At 37.4% G+C, this 13,434-nt stretch overlaps 1 protein-coding gene, 1 long non-coding RNA gene and 1 pseudogene across 2 annotated transcripts in view; 2 read left to right on the top strand and 1 right to left on the bottom strand.

Annotated features, from left to right (window-relative positions):
* Positions 1–13,434, bottom strand: part of ABL1 (ABL proto-oncogene 1, non-receptor tyrosine kinase) — a 233,068-nt gene that overhangs the window by 134,322 nt on the left and 85,312 nt on the right. The window lies entirely within an intron of this gene.
* Positions 1–13,434, top strand: part of LOC143672558 (uncharacterized) — a 77,038-nt gene that overhangs the window by 49,665 nt on the left and 13,939 nt on the right. The gene's annotated exons all lie outside the window — the stretch shown is intronic.
* On the top strand, positions 2,837–11,653 carry LOC143673924 (ret finger protein-like 3 pseudogene; annotated as a pseudogene).

Genomic DNA, 13,434 nt, shown 5'->3' with positions numbered 1-13,434 from the left:
CCTGACAGAATATAACAAATACAAATTTATATAAAATGTCCTTAATGAATTACATATGTTTATAAATTTCTATTTTAAGAGGTTATTTTCATAAAGATTTTCTTTATTAAGTCTAATACAACCTTATTTTAGAAAAGCTAGAGTAGCAAATATTAACATCTTATTTTGTATTTCCATCCAGTCTTCTAAAAAAATTTAGAAATTTTGGTTTCATACCTAAAATAGAAATTTATATCCCACTTGAAAATATACTAATTACTTAATGAGCCCAGTTCTGGCTTTTTTTATTGTTAGGAACTTTTCATGCTTACAAAGTGAAAAATACTCATTCTCTAATTTATCTGTTTTGTGAGTTGGGATTTATAGACTTGAGAGTCCCTTAAAGGGGGCTATACCTAAATAACAAAGGAATTTGGACAGTTTTGCAAAATAAAAGTACCAACTGCAATCTGTAAACTAAGCCACTGAATACAATAATCACTATATATATACATATAATCTGGCCGCGTCTCTATTTACAAAGTGCAATAACTTCAAGCAGAACTTTGGACTCTGTCATGCTCATGTACTTAGGATATCTCTGGGAAAGCATTTTTAAAAATAAGAGCAAAGGAACAGCTACAAGGAACAGACTATTCTGAAACCAATTCCAGGAACAGGGTTTGTTTAAACAAAACGTATTAAGTGAAACCAGCTGCATTAAGGTTGATGCCATCTGAAGTAGAATTTTAAAAACCACCCATTTCTTAATATCACAGTAATTATGCATTCCTATTGCTATAAGCAAAATATCAATGGCACACAAGCAATAGGACAGCATGGCAAGGGCAGTTCACAGATGGACAAAAGGCCCAATTGTAGTACAAGCTGGATGCACATGAGAAACCACATAGGTCCTAGCTAGGCTAACAAGCTTTTATGCTTCACATACCACTCACCAAACCAAGTGCTTAGGAAACATCAAAGAGGTCAAGGGCAGCAAAAGCAAGGTATCTGCTATCTGTGGCACTCTTTTGAGAGAACCAGAAGGGATGGTCTTTCAGTTGGGAATAATTAACATATTCGGTCAGAGGGTCAGTTGATGATGCTTTCACAAAAGCTAATGGCTAAAAAACCCCACTAATTAAAAATATGCTTTAGGGAATCTCTAAAATGCACACCTGTTCTATATTTGAAAAGTAAAATAGATTTCAAAATAATGAAGCCTGAATTCTAAGTAAGGTTTCATTATTTAAAATCATTTTCCTTCAATTTATAACAAAAACACAGGAAAGGTCCTATGTAAAGACCTTGTTCCTTTGAGACTTCCTGGAAGAAACATAACTGGGTAAACCTTCATGAAGTCACGTGACTGAGTCAACAATGATCACCAGTTTTGAAAGTGTTTCTGAATGTATCACCGGTACAGCCAGTAGAATTGTAATCAAAACAATACAGTTGAGAAATGCAGCCATTAATCATTTTATTTTGGAAACCAATTAGGGGATGATGAAGAAAGAAAAAAGCAATGATTCATTTGTTTTGATGAAATCTGGCCTTCAAAAGATAGAATAGGCCAGAAAATACACGTACTTTTTTTTTGTCTAAGGTAACTTAAATTTGGCCTTAAAAAAAAATTTCTTCCTAAGCTCACTAAGTGAACAAAATAAATCAGCTAGTTCATAAAGCAAAGTCTCTTGACTATGACATATTCTAATTATTATATGAATGTGAGCTCACGGGTGAAAAATATGGCTTAAGGGTAGCTACAAGCTTTGCAGTTTGCAGCACTTAAATCAACAAGATGGCAATGCACCATGATTCAATTTCATTTGTAGGATAACGGTGGCTTAAATTTGAAACTGCGCTCATTAGATGGGTTTGCCGCATTCTTTAAAAAGCAAAGTTTACTGCTAAAATTCAAGCCAAAATGTGCAATTCACATTTGAATGAATGCCAGTTGTTTCTCAGAAGAAACAGTCTGAAACTTTTAAAATCCAAGGAAAGGATGATATCAATGATGTCCTGAAAAGTATAAAGGATATTCCAATTACAGAAAGTTCTAATTAGCACAAACACCACAAGTTAAAAATTCATAATAATTCAAATCCAGGATAAACTTCACAATATTTGGGGGAAGAAAGGGAGAAGATGATAAGTAATAGTCTAACCAAACTTAGAGGAGTTGGGGAAGTGGGAAGCAAAATAAATTAATGAAAAGTCTTTTAAAGTAAACCATGAATCCTCAAAGAAATATTATAAATAAGCTAATTCCATATGATTCTTGCCAACTAATTAAAAAGTTGTTTCTTATCTACATTTTTAAGTCATTATGATGTACAGTGTTAGTGGACAGAGCATTGAACTAGAAACCAGAGAGAAGCCATGAGGTCTAGTCCTAGGGCTCTGTCACTTTCTAACTTCATGACCAAGACTAAATTATTTAATTTAATCCACATAATAGGGATAGTATCTGCCATCCCAGATGATGTCAAATGAGATGATGTCATATAATCAAATTTGAAAAGTACAACTCTGTCAATGGAGGCACAGTATTACATTTTTACACATCTTAAACTCTTATATCCTCCCCTAATTCAGTACTTCCTTTCCCTGTGACCCTGCACCCCTGGACAGAAATCAAATGAAACAGGTCCTCTGGTTTATCACAGAGAAAGGAGTAGAACTGGAGGACTAAATGAACAAAGAAACTCTTGGAGGACTAACAGGTGCAGGAAGTGGTTGATGGAACTGGAAAAGGAAAAAGGAGAATCAGAACAATAAGAAGAGAAATTAAAGTTGTTCGATTCCCGGCAACAGTGGAGGGGCTTTTGGTGACTAGAGGATTTAGGCTACCATGAGGCCTCTTGAAGGGCAGAAAGTAAAGATCTCTGTGTGAGCAACCCATTGTGAGGAGAAAGGAAAACTGGCACATTAGCAGAGGGAAGCCCAGAGCAAATTCCTGGATGCTACCATGACTTTGTTAAAGTGGTGGTATGTCCTGGCAAAAATGTAAGGCTTATCTCAAAAGTGCATCCAAAGCATTCTATATCCATTTCCAGAATGGAAGTGCTATTCTGTTTTTCGCTTTATTTCTTTCTCCTATTTTGTCTGGCTGGAAGAAGGATGGTTTGGATTTAATGCAGGCTCAATTCTGAACAAACTGAGATCTTGAGGCAAGTTAACACATCTTCCTGGATCTATTAAATGTCTTCTTAAATTTTAGATCTCCCTTCTGGAGTCACTTTCCTTTTTCTTGAAACAGATCTTTTAGAATGTCCTTTAGTAATGTGTTCTTGGTGGTAAACTTTGTTTTTATTTATCTGAAACGTCTTTATTTTATTCTGATTCATGAAAAACAATTTCACAGCTACCTTATTCTAGGTTAACAATTATTTTCTCTGCCTGTTTTGAAGATACTATTCTACTCTTCTTGTAGAGAAGTCAGCTATCATTCTAATTGTTTCCTTTGTACGTAATCTTTTTTTCTTGGCTACGTTTAAGAATCCTTTATGTTCTTGATGTTCTATAAGTTCATTACAATGTTAAACATGGATTTCTTTCCTTTCTTTTTTCTTCTTCACTGCTTTGGAATTCAGTAGGTTTCTTGAACCTCACTACCACCCATAGAATCTGAGTCAAGAGAAGCCCCTACTCTAAGCTCCATAATTTAGACAATTCTACCTCTCCTCACAGGGCAAGGAGTCTGAAGCCTCAAGGAGATGGCCCACCCCGAGCCTATAATCATATTCTAGACACCCAGGATCCTAGAATTCTCTACCTAATTGATTCCAAGTCCATTTTAGGGCTTGCAAGGAGTGCTTCTCCCAGTCTATTCTGAAAGTGGACAGCATCAGCAGTATAAGTGCAGGCCTGAGGTGTCATATTTGTGGGGAATGTGAATGGAGCTCGGATATGCAGGATGAAATGCCTACACACATGTATGTGAAACTCCTTATAGTATGGGATAAAGTTCAGGGAACGAAGAGACGAAGGCTGGGCCACAGGTCAGGGTCTGGCTTAACCTATGCTACTACCTGTCAGTGCACAACTCCGTGGAGTTCAAGAATTCTAAATTTAAACCTGGTCTTCTAGGTTATTGTGTACGTCTATTTGTCAAGGTAGAAATATAGAACTTATTTTTAAATGCTTTGTTACATTTATAACTTTTAAATATTTAGACATATGGTCTAAATATTTATATTCCATTTATACTACTGCCTTAGGTTCTACAAATACAGGGAGAGCCTGCTGTTCATCACTTATGAAACTTTTCATCCGTTATTTCTTTCAATCGGAACTCCTATTAGACATAAGTTGGCCCTTCTTCTCACTATTATTCAATGCCCCTTAATCTTTCACTCATATTTTCTATCTTTTGTCTCTCTGGGTTGCATCTGTATAATTTCTTCAAATTTATCTTTCAGTTCACCAATTCTCTCTTCAGTGATATGTATTTTGATATTTAGCCCCTTCTTGAGTTTTTTACTTTAATGATTATGTGTTTCACTTTTGGACATTCTATCTGGTGCGCATGTGTATGTATACCTGTGTATATATAACTGCCTAATTGGTTTTTTGTTGTTTTTTTTCCCTAATTTTTTTTATTGTATCTTTTCTTTACTCCTATTTTCAATTCCTTCTTTTGCTTCCTCAAAAGTACTAAATAAATTTATCTTCTATTCTGATTCCAGCATTTCCAATATTTGAAATCATTAGAGGTCTGGGTCTACAATTGTTTCTACTGACTCTTGCTCATGATATCTTGTTTCTCTGTGTGTGTGTATGTGTGTAAGTTCATGCAGGTTAGAATAATCAATGGGAACTCTGAGTCCAGGAAAGATTTCAATTTGCTTCTGCCAAGTGCCCAGGGGCATTAACAACATGGTCCATTCAAGAACAAAAAGACAAACAACCCAATGTAAAAATGGGCAAAGGATTAGATAGAAATTTCTCTAAACAAAGATATATACATATTTTTCTTTGCCCTCCATCCATAGCCCAAATTGAGACAGTTTTCCTTGCTTTACTGACAGAGATAGCATAGCCTAAGGTATTTCCCCCCTAGTTCACCCTTTTTCTTGAGGGTATAGCTTCTGAAGGCACTGGCTTTATGCAAAGTGGTCTCAGATCATTAGTACCTTTCTTTAGCCTAAGAAAGCCCAAGGTTTGTCACAGTTAAGCCATTATGATTTATAGATCCAGAATGTTGTCAGTGGATACTAAATCTAAGGGTTGAAGTTTGATGAGGAGCAGGTTATTTACATGATTACACAATGTCTCCCCATAGATTGCTTTTTAGTTGCAAGAGGAAATCTACCAACTTTACAGTGGAGGAACCAAAAATACCCTGACTAGATAATGAAAATTAATATCACTATTGATAGGCAGGACACTTATCTATCCAGATGTGATACAACATTACTTCTGTAGTATTCTAGCCAGAATGCAAAATTTAAATCTAATGATAAGGAAACACTAAACAAACCAAAACTGATAAACATTTTACAAAATAACTGGCTTCAGCCTCTCCAGAATATTAGCTAGTTCCATCTCCCTACCCCGTATTATCGACAGCCCCTTCCAACATGAAAAAGTTAGAATGGCCATAGCCCAAATATCCCTAAAGAGTGGGAGAAAGATCAAAGGTGATGGTGGAGTTACACAGAGAAGGTAGCGTTTAACAAATAAGTATGATTGCTGAATCATTAAATTGATATTTCATTTAGTCTCCAGTATCTTAGAGAAGCTAAAAGTAAAAACCTAAAATTGAGGAACTATAACCCATACCAAACTCTGAAATCTGTTCTATAACTAAATGTTCTGCTGTGCTTTGAAGTTTATTGCTTTCTTGTATATATGTTATTTTTCACAAAAAAGAATAAAAAAGTCGATTGTGATGATAAAATATTTATTCCTTCTAGCTTCCTATATTCTGGAGCAGCTAGAAGGAAAAATCTGAGAGGATGGCATCATAGCCCATGACAAACTTTGGGATCTGTCCTGTAAACTACCTGTTGAACAGTGCTCTGAAAATTACTGCTTTTTGCTTTCTTTGCTTTGTATATATGTTATTTTATGCAATAAAAAAATTTTAAAAAATAAATAACTGGCTTATATGCTTCAAAAATATCAATGTCATGCAAGACAGAAAGGTTAAGAAATGGTTCCAGGAGACAAGAGATCAAAGAACATGACAAATTAATGCAATCTATGATCCTGGAATGGAACTACACTAGAGGGAGAAGACACTATAAAGGGCATTACTGGGACAAATTGGGAAAACTGGAATATGGACTGTAAATTAGACAAAAATATTTTACCAACATTAAATTCCTTAAATTTATGATTACACTATATATATTAGAGAATATCCTTGTTTTAGGAAATACAATTGAAGTGTTAAGGGATAAAGGGGCAAAATGCAATCTACCCTCAATTGATTTAGAAAAAAATGAATTTTATATCCACACAGAGAGCAAGAGAGAGGGAGGCAGGATGGGAATAGAGCAAATGTGGCAGTTAAAATTTATGAATTGAAATAAAGAGATATGAAAATTTTCTATAAATCACTATTCTTGTAAATTTTCTATAAGTTTGAAGTTATTTCAAAACACAAAGTAAAAAAAAAAGTTGTGGTAAAATTTAAGCCCACAGTACTGGCATAAAGATAGAAGCACTGCCCAAAGGAATCAAATCAAGAGTGCAGAAATAGACCACCAAATCAATGGTCAACTGATTTTTGACAAGACCACCAAATCCTCTGAACTGGGACAAAATAGTCTTTTCAATAATTGGGTATGGAAGAACCGGATATCAATAGCCAAGAGAAAGAAAGAGGACCTCTATCTTAAAACCCTACACAAAAATTAACTCAAACATCTAAATATAAGAACTAGCACCATAAAGCTTCTAGATGGAAATGTAGGGAAACATCTTCAAGACCTAGTAATAAGAGGTAGCCTCCTAAACTTTATATCCGGAGCACAAGCAACAAAAGACAAAACAGATAAATGGGAACTCCTCAAAATCAAATGCTTCTGCACCTCAAGAGACTTTGTCAAAAAGGTGAAGAGACAGCCAACTCAATGGTAAAAATATTTGGAAATCACATATCAGACAAAGGCTTGATTTCCTATATATACAAAGAAATCATACAACTCAATAACAAAAGAACAAACAATCCAATTGTAAAACAGGCTAAAGATATGAATAGGCATTTTTCTGAAGAGCAAATACAGATGGCTCAAAAGCACATGAAGAGATGCTCATTTTCACTGGCTATAAGGGAAATGCAGATCAAGACTATAATGAGATAATCCCTCACACCTATAAGAATGGCTGCTATTAAACAAACAGGAAATGATAAATGTTGGAGAGGATGCAAAGAAACTGGGACACTTATGCACTGTTGGTGGGAATGTATAATGGTGCAGCCACTATGGAAGACAACTTGGCAGTGCCTTAGATAACTAAATATCAAGTTGCCCTATGACCCAGCAATAGCACTACTTGGTATACACCCAGAAGAGCTGAAAGCAACCACACAAACAGACATTTGCACACCAACATTCATAGCAACATTATTCATAATCGCCAAAAGATGGAAACAAACCAAATGCCCATCAAGAGAGGAGTGGATCAACAAAATGTGGTATATACATACAATGGAATATTATGCAGCATTAAGACAAAATGACATCCTGAAGCACATGACAAGATGGATGAGCCTTTAAGACATAATGCTGAGCGAAAGTTAGCAGGTACGAAAGGACATACTGTATGATTTCACTTTTATGACCAGCATAAAGGTATAATCAGAGGCTTATAATATAGAATATAGGGGACTTAGAGATACATAGAAGCTAGAGATGGGTAGACCATTAGCTAATGAGGTTGAACTACAACGTAAGGGAATAGATAGGAGCGAAGGTGATTCTCTTGTAGGTCTAGAAGTAATATTACCATATTAAAGATGAACAAGATTGAAAGGGGTTGTACAGACCTATGTGTCCCACTGACTCACACTAGAAATATGAATGGAGTTCTCGTAAGAATTACTTCAAAGATATGTTCTTGTATAAAAAGTGTTTAAGTCCAGGGTACAGGGGGAAAACTGCTATTGCATGCTGTGAGCTATGTTCAAAAGGAAACCATCAGCACCACCACAGCAATAGCAAAAGTAAATAATGGAGTGAGGGTCAAGAGTTAAAGTTTAGATTTCCTTTTTGGTGAGGGTGTGCTTATTGGTTTTCTTTCCCTTGGGAACAATGAAATTATTTAAAATTGAGAATGTTGATGGACTGTGGACTTTGGGCCCTCTACATGAAGCCCAATGAATGCAGATGGCTGAAGGATGCACTGATGGAGAAGTAGATTGGTGAACGATGGTGTATGCTTATGAACGAAGGTTGTGCTGCTACAAAAAGGAACAATGTCGTGAGGCATGCAACGATGTGAATGAACACGTGGGACATTTGGGGAGACACAATAAGCCAGAAACAAAAAACAACAATGCTATGGTCACCTTTAGAAAATGCTTATAAGAAAATGGGGGCCTAGATTGTAAGCTTTTAGAGCAGACACATTAAGTCTGGATTGGTGATTACTATTTCTGGATTTTGAGAGGCTGTTTTATATACGTAACCTAATATTTAGAGATAAGAACAAAGCAGAACAGGTTGGCGTTAAAGTAATTCAGAACATAGGGGTAAGGAAGACAGTGCCTATGTTTTAGAACCACACATACTCTTTGACATCAATGGAAGAAAGTTGTATTTGATCTGGAACTGAAATTTTCTGTAGTGCATATTCTAATTCAACATATCCGTATAGCTCATTTGAACAACTGAAACACGGGAAGCGCAGAATAAGAAAGAGGTCCTTTAAACCTGTATAGATTATTGCAATGCCTGGAAACATCTAGAGTATATTACACAGATAATCAAAAAGTATTGGCAAAGTCCCCTGAGGGAGGGAAGAAAGAATAAGGAACTGTAAAACCTTACCATGAGGGAATCCCCCATACTGTGTCAAACTTTAGGGATTTCCAAATCAATAGGCCATGCCCTTGATCATGAGGCTTACTCTTGTGAAGCTTATGTAGGTAGCAGAGAAGCTTAGACTACCTATAGGCATGCCTAAGAGTTACTTCTGGAGGACCTCTGTTGTTGCTCAGATGTGGCCTCAGTCTCTCTAAGCCCAACTCTGCAAGTGAAATCATTGCCCTCCTCTCTACATGGGACAAGATATCCAGAGGTGAACGTCCCCCTGGCGATGTGGGAGATGACTCCCAGAATGAATCCAGACCTGGCACCGGGGGATCAACAATACCATCCAGACCAAAAAGAGGAAAAGAAGTGTAATTAATAAAGTATCAGTGGCAGACTGTTTGAGTCGAGAGGCTACTCTGGAGGTTGCTCTTACACAACCTTCATGTAGACCTTGCTGCCTATCATACCCTACCAACCCCCAACCAGGACCATTCCAGCCAATCCTAAAGAACACCTAGGGCAATACATAAGATTCCACAAGGGTTCCAGGCACGAGAGTAACTTTCCTACAACCTCCAGATGGGTCCCTGGTCCAGGTAAGTCCTGAAACCTAGCCCAGCCTCTCCAGAACATCAGATATTCCCATCTCCCTACCCCATATTAGTGACAGACCCTTCCAATAGGAAAAATCTGAATTACCATAGCCCAAACAACCCCAAAGAGAGGTATGGAAAGATCAAAGGTGATGGTGGAATTATATAGAGAAGATAGGACTTAACAAATGAATATGAATGCTGAATCATTAAATTGATATCTCTTTTAGTCTCCAGCATTTTAGAGCAGCTAGAGTTAAAAACCTAAAATTGTGAAATTGTAACCCATGTCAAAGTCTGAAATATGTTCTATAACAAATTGTGGTGCTATGCTTTGAAATTTATAGCTTTTTTGTAAATATGTCATTGCCCACAAAAAAAAGAAGGAAAAAAAGTCGATTATGATGATAAAGTATTTAAGCCCTCTAGCCTCCTATATTCCGGAGCAGCTACAAGGAAAAATATGAGTACTGTATGGTAGCCCATGACAAACTCTGGGATCTATCCTGAAACCACTTGTTGAAGAGTGCTTTGAAAGTTATTGTTTTTTTTTTATTTCTTTGCTTTGTATATATGTTATTCTATACAATAAAAAAAAGTTAAAAAAATTTTAAGCCAACAGCAGGCCTGAAAAACAATAAATATATATATAGTATTTGGGTTACCAAACTGTATTGATCTGTGAGGAGCTAAAAAAAATCCACTTTACTTATATAAGTCTGCTAAGGGATAGGTGGAGAAATAATATAGAATTCCACTCCCACTTATGATGTAGAAAGCTGTAATAGAGTATCACTCACATCATAACAATAAAAAAAAGCCATATAATCTACAAAATAATAATTTCTCTTGAGCTAATCAGAAAGCTGAGGTCACAAGGCAACCAGGTGGACTTGAATTCTTTAAGAGTGACAAGTCCCCTCAAGGAGAGAGCAAACAAACTATTTGACCTTCCATAAAGAGCAGGAGGAAGAGATTGCCACCATAAAAATAGGTGAGAGGAAAAGAGCCTAAATTTTAATGTATTTGCATGAAGCTGAGTGTGAACTAGCATAACCTTATCCAATCCCTAGAGGTCCAGACACAAGGGAAGTCCAAATTCACTTGCAATTTCTTTTCTATGGGGCTTCTACCAGGTACATATAAGAAAGATTGCAAGCAGGGCAGGGAACTGGAGAGAGTCCCCTCAATATTGGATTGACAGAACTATGCTACCTTTGGAAGTACCTGGAGATCCACGGAAAATCTAGGGAAGCAGAGACAGTGTCATAGCTGAAGACTTTAAAGAAGTAAGGTGTCCTAACTACCTGGAGTATCTTGAAAAACCAATGTATGTAGAAATGTCTGCTCCCTGTATTGCATCAGTTCACTGAAGAAGAAGCCTGATGGGGAGGGTTTGTTGTGACCCTTCTGTCCTGTGGCCTCTTAGAAGCTGGCATCAGGCCCGATTTGCAGCTGGGGAAGCTTGTTTCCAAGGTCAAAGAACTGGAGCCCCACCTGAGAAATATTCTTCTGATGAGCCCAAAGATGTTGAAGTTCCAAGTGAATATGACCTTCAATGTTGACACAGCCAATGAATTCCTCATCATTTCTGATGACCAGAGGAGTATCCGATGTGGGACTATCAATCAGAAGCTGAAAGAATCTGCTAAGAGATTTAGCTATTCAATTTGTGTCCTGGGCTCCTCTCAATTCACTTCTGGCCACCAGTACTAGGAGGTGGAAGTGGGAACAAACAAAGACTGGGATGTGGGTGTTTGCAAAGAATCTATTCACCTTCAGGGAAAGATTCAACTACTACTGAACTTGGATTCTGGACACTGAGTCTGAGAAATGGAAGCTACTTCTATGCCTGCACTATATCACTGACTACCCTCTGGGTAAATCCCTGTTTGTACAATGTAGGGATCTTTCTGGATATAGATATTGAAAATATTTCCTTTTGGAGTATTAGTGATGGATCCCATATCATTACCTTTACCAAAATCTCAGCTTCTGTACCCTTTCTTTTCTCCTCCAAGTCCAAGTAATGGTGATAAAGGATGCCCAAGAATCTGTCATAATGAATCCAAGTATTCTCTGGCATAACACAGGTAGATCAACAAACTGAAGATGATGAAAATCATTTATTGACAATTACTTTGTACTCCAACCTACAGTCTTTCCTAACTGGTACACATATTGTTCAAATAATAGAGAAACAAGGAATACTGTACAATCCACAAATATAAAAATTAGATTAATCAGAATATGAACTGTATTTTTAGATTAAATGTTATTGTAGTAAAAATATATATATATTGGACTGGGATAAAATTTCATCTATTTCCTGGACCCTTCTCTTATACAATGCAAAAAGTCTTAATGCACTGGGGGAAGGACAAGACACCCTCCCTGTCCCTAGGATGCAGGCAAAGACCTCCTTCTGGAAGCAGGATAGAAGCAAAAGTCATTTATTTCTACAATGATACACAGCAGAAGTCTACCACCACCAGGGTAAAAGGGACACATGAGAAATTCTATCTTACCCAAGCCCTTCCCACACACATGCAGAGAGAAGGCAGAGTTTAGGTGCCATCGAGGGTACAAAAATGCATTAACTAATAAAAAGTGGTTCATGACTACAAGGGGTGAGGACTGTAAGAGGTCCAGAAGTAGCAAATGCAGAAAGCATCTACTACCTAGGGTTGAGGGAGAGTGAACAAGGAAGGAACTAAGAACTTAGAAGAGCCTTCCCTCCAGCCCTAAGCTGAGATTCAGATGTCTTTAGTTGGGAACACAGTCTGCTGACAGCAAAGATGCTTGCCAGAAAGTGTGTGTGATCCAGAGCTGGTCTATGGACAAGGACTGCCACATGATGGAAAAACCTGTTGGAGGATGTGGATGGATTAGAGCTGGTCCATGGTTTGGTCCACTGGGGTTCTGAGGGCTGCTAAGGTGAGCGCTACTGGGCCTCATGCACATCAATCCACTGGTTACCCCACTGAAAAGTCGTTACACCGGAAAAAGGAAAGTAAGTCTCTCCTGCGACAGCTTTGCAGTGTCCCTTCTGCACCCTCTATTGGCAAAGCCTAGTATTAACCCAGCTAACAAAGGAGAAATGTGGAGTCCAGCTCCTATGTCACAAAGCAGAGCAAAGAAATGTGAATTTGGAGATGAAAGGAATAAACTGATAACTAGCACAGATAATAAAGAGAAGGGAGAACAGGCTGGTAGTTATACTGGAGGGAAAACATGGAGTTTTTGCTCCATTTCCTAACCGAAACTCTGAGAGAAGACCCACCTTGAAGGATGCAACTTTTCCACTCCTCCATACCAACATGAGATGACCACAAAATAAAAATATGGTTCAACATAGCATGATTAGGCAGACACAGAATTTAAATTTTAGTACCCTAAGCCTCCCTTAGTTTCTGTGTGGTAAGAAAGGAATCATGAAGCTCATTTTTGCCCCATGGAAAGTAACCAGCAAAAAGACACAATATTTGCCAGAGGGTAAATGTACTGAAGGGCAAGAAATAATGGTCCTCTGGACCTGATGGAGACAAAAGAATAACATAAGGTCACAAAGCGCATCTCAGGGGACATCCATACAAAATGGCCCAAGAGCAAGACTACAGTAGATCTCCTATAGCTAAGATCAGCAAAGACAAGCAAGTATAGCTAAGGAAGTCTTTCTTAACACTATAAGATTTTATAATCCCCTAACACGCTCATATATCACTTTTTAATATCACTTCTCCTGTATGTCCAAAAGCAGGTAAGGCATATAATTGCGCATGGGAGATGGGGGTGAAGATCTATCTCTGGCAAGTAAATGGTGGATAATTATTTTAATTGTGCCCTCCCAAAGCATGTATCCAATCATT

This window comes from Tamandua tetradactyla, chromosome 2 (assembly GCF_023851605.1).
Source record: "Tamandua tetradactyla isolate mTamTet1 chromosome 2, mTamTet1.pri, whole genome shotgun sequence".
Classification (NCBI taxonomy): Eukaryota; Metazoa; Chordata; class Mammalia; order Pilosa; family Myrmecophagidae; genus Tamandua; species Tamandua tetradactyla.
Note: the sequence above shows the minus strand (reverse complement) of the source record. Positions and strands in the feature narration are given on the sequence as shown.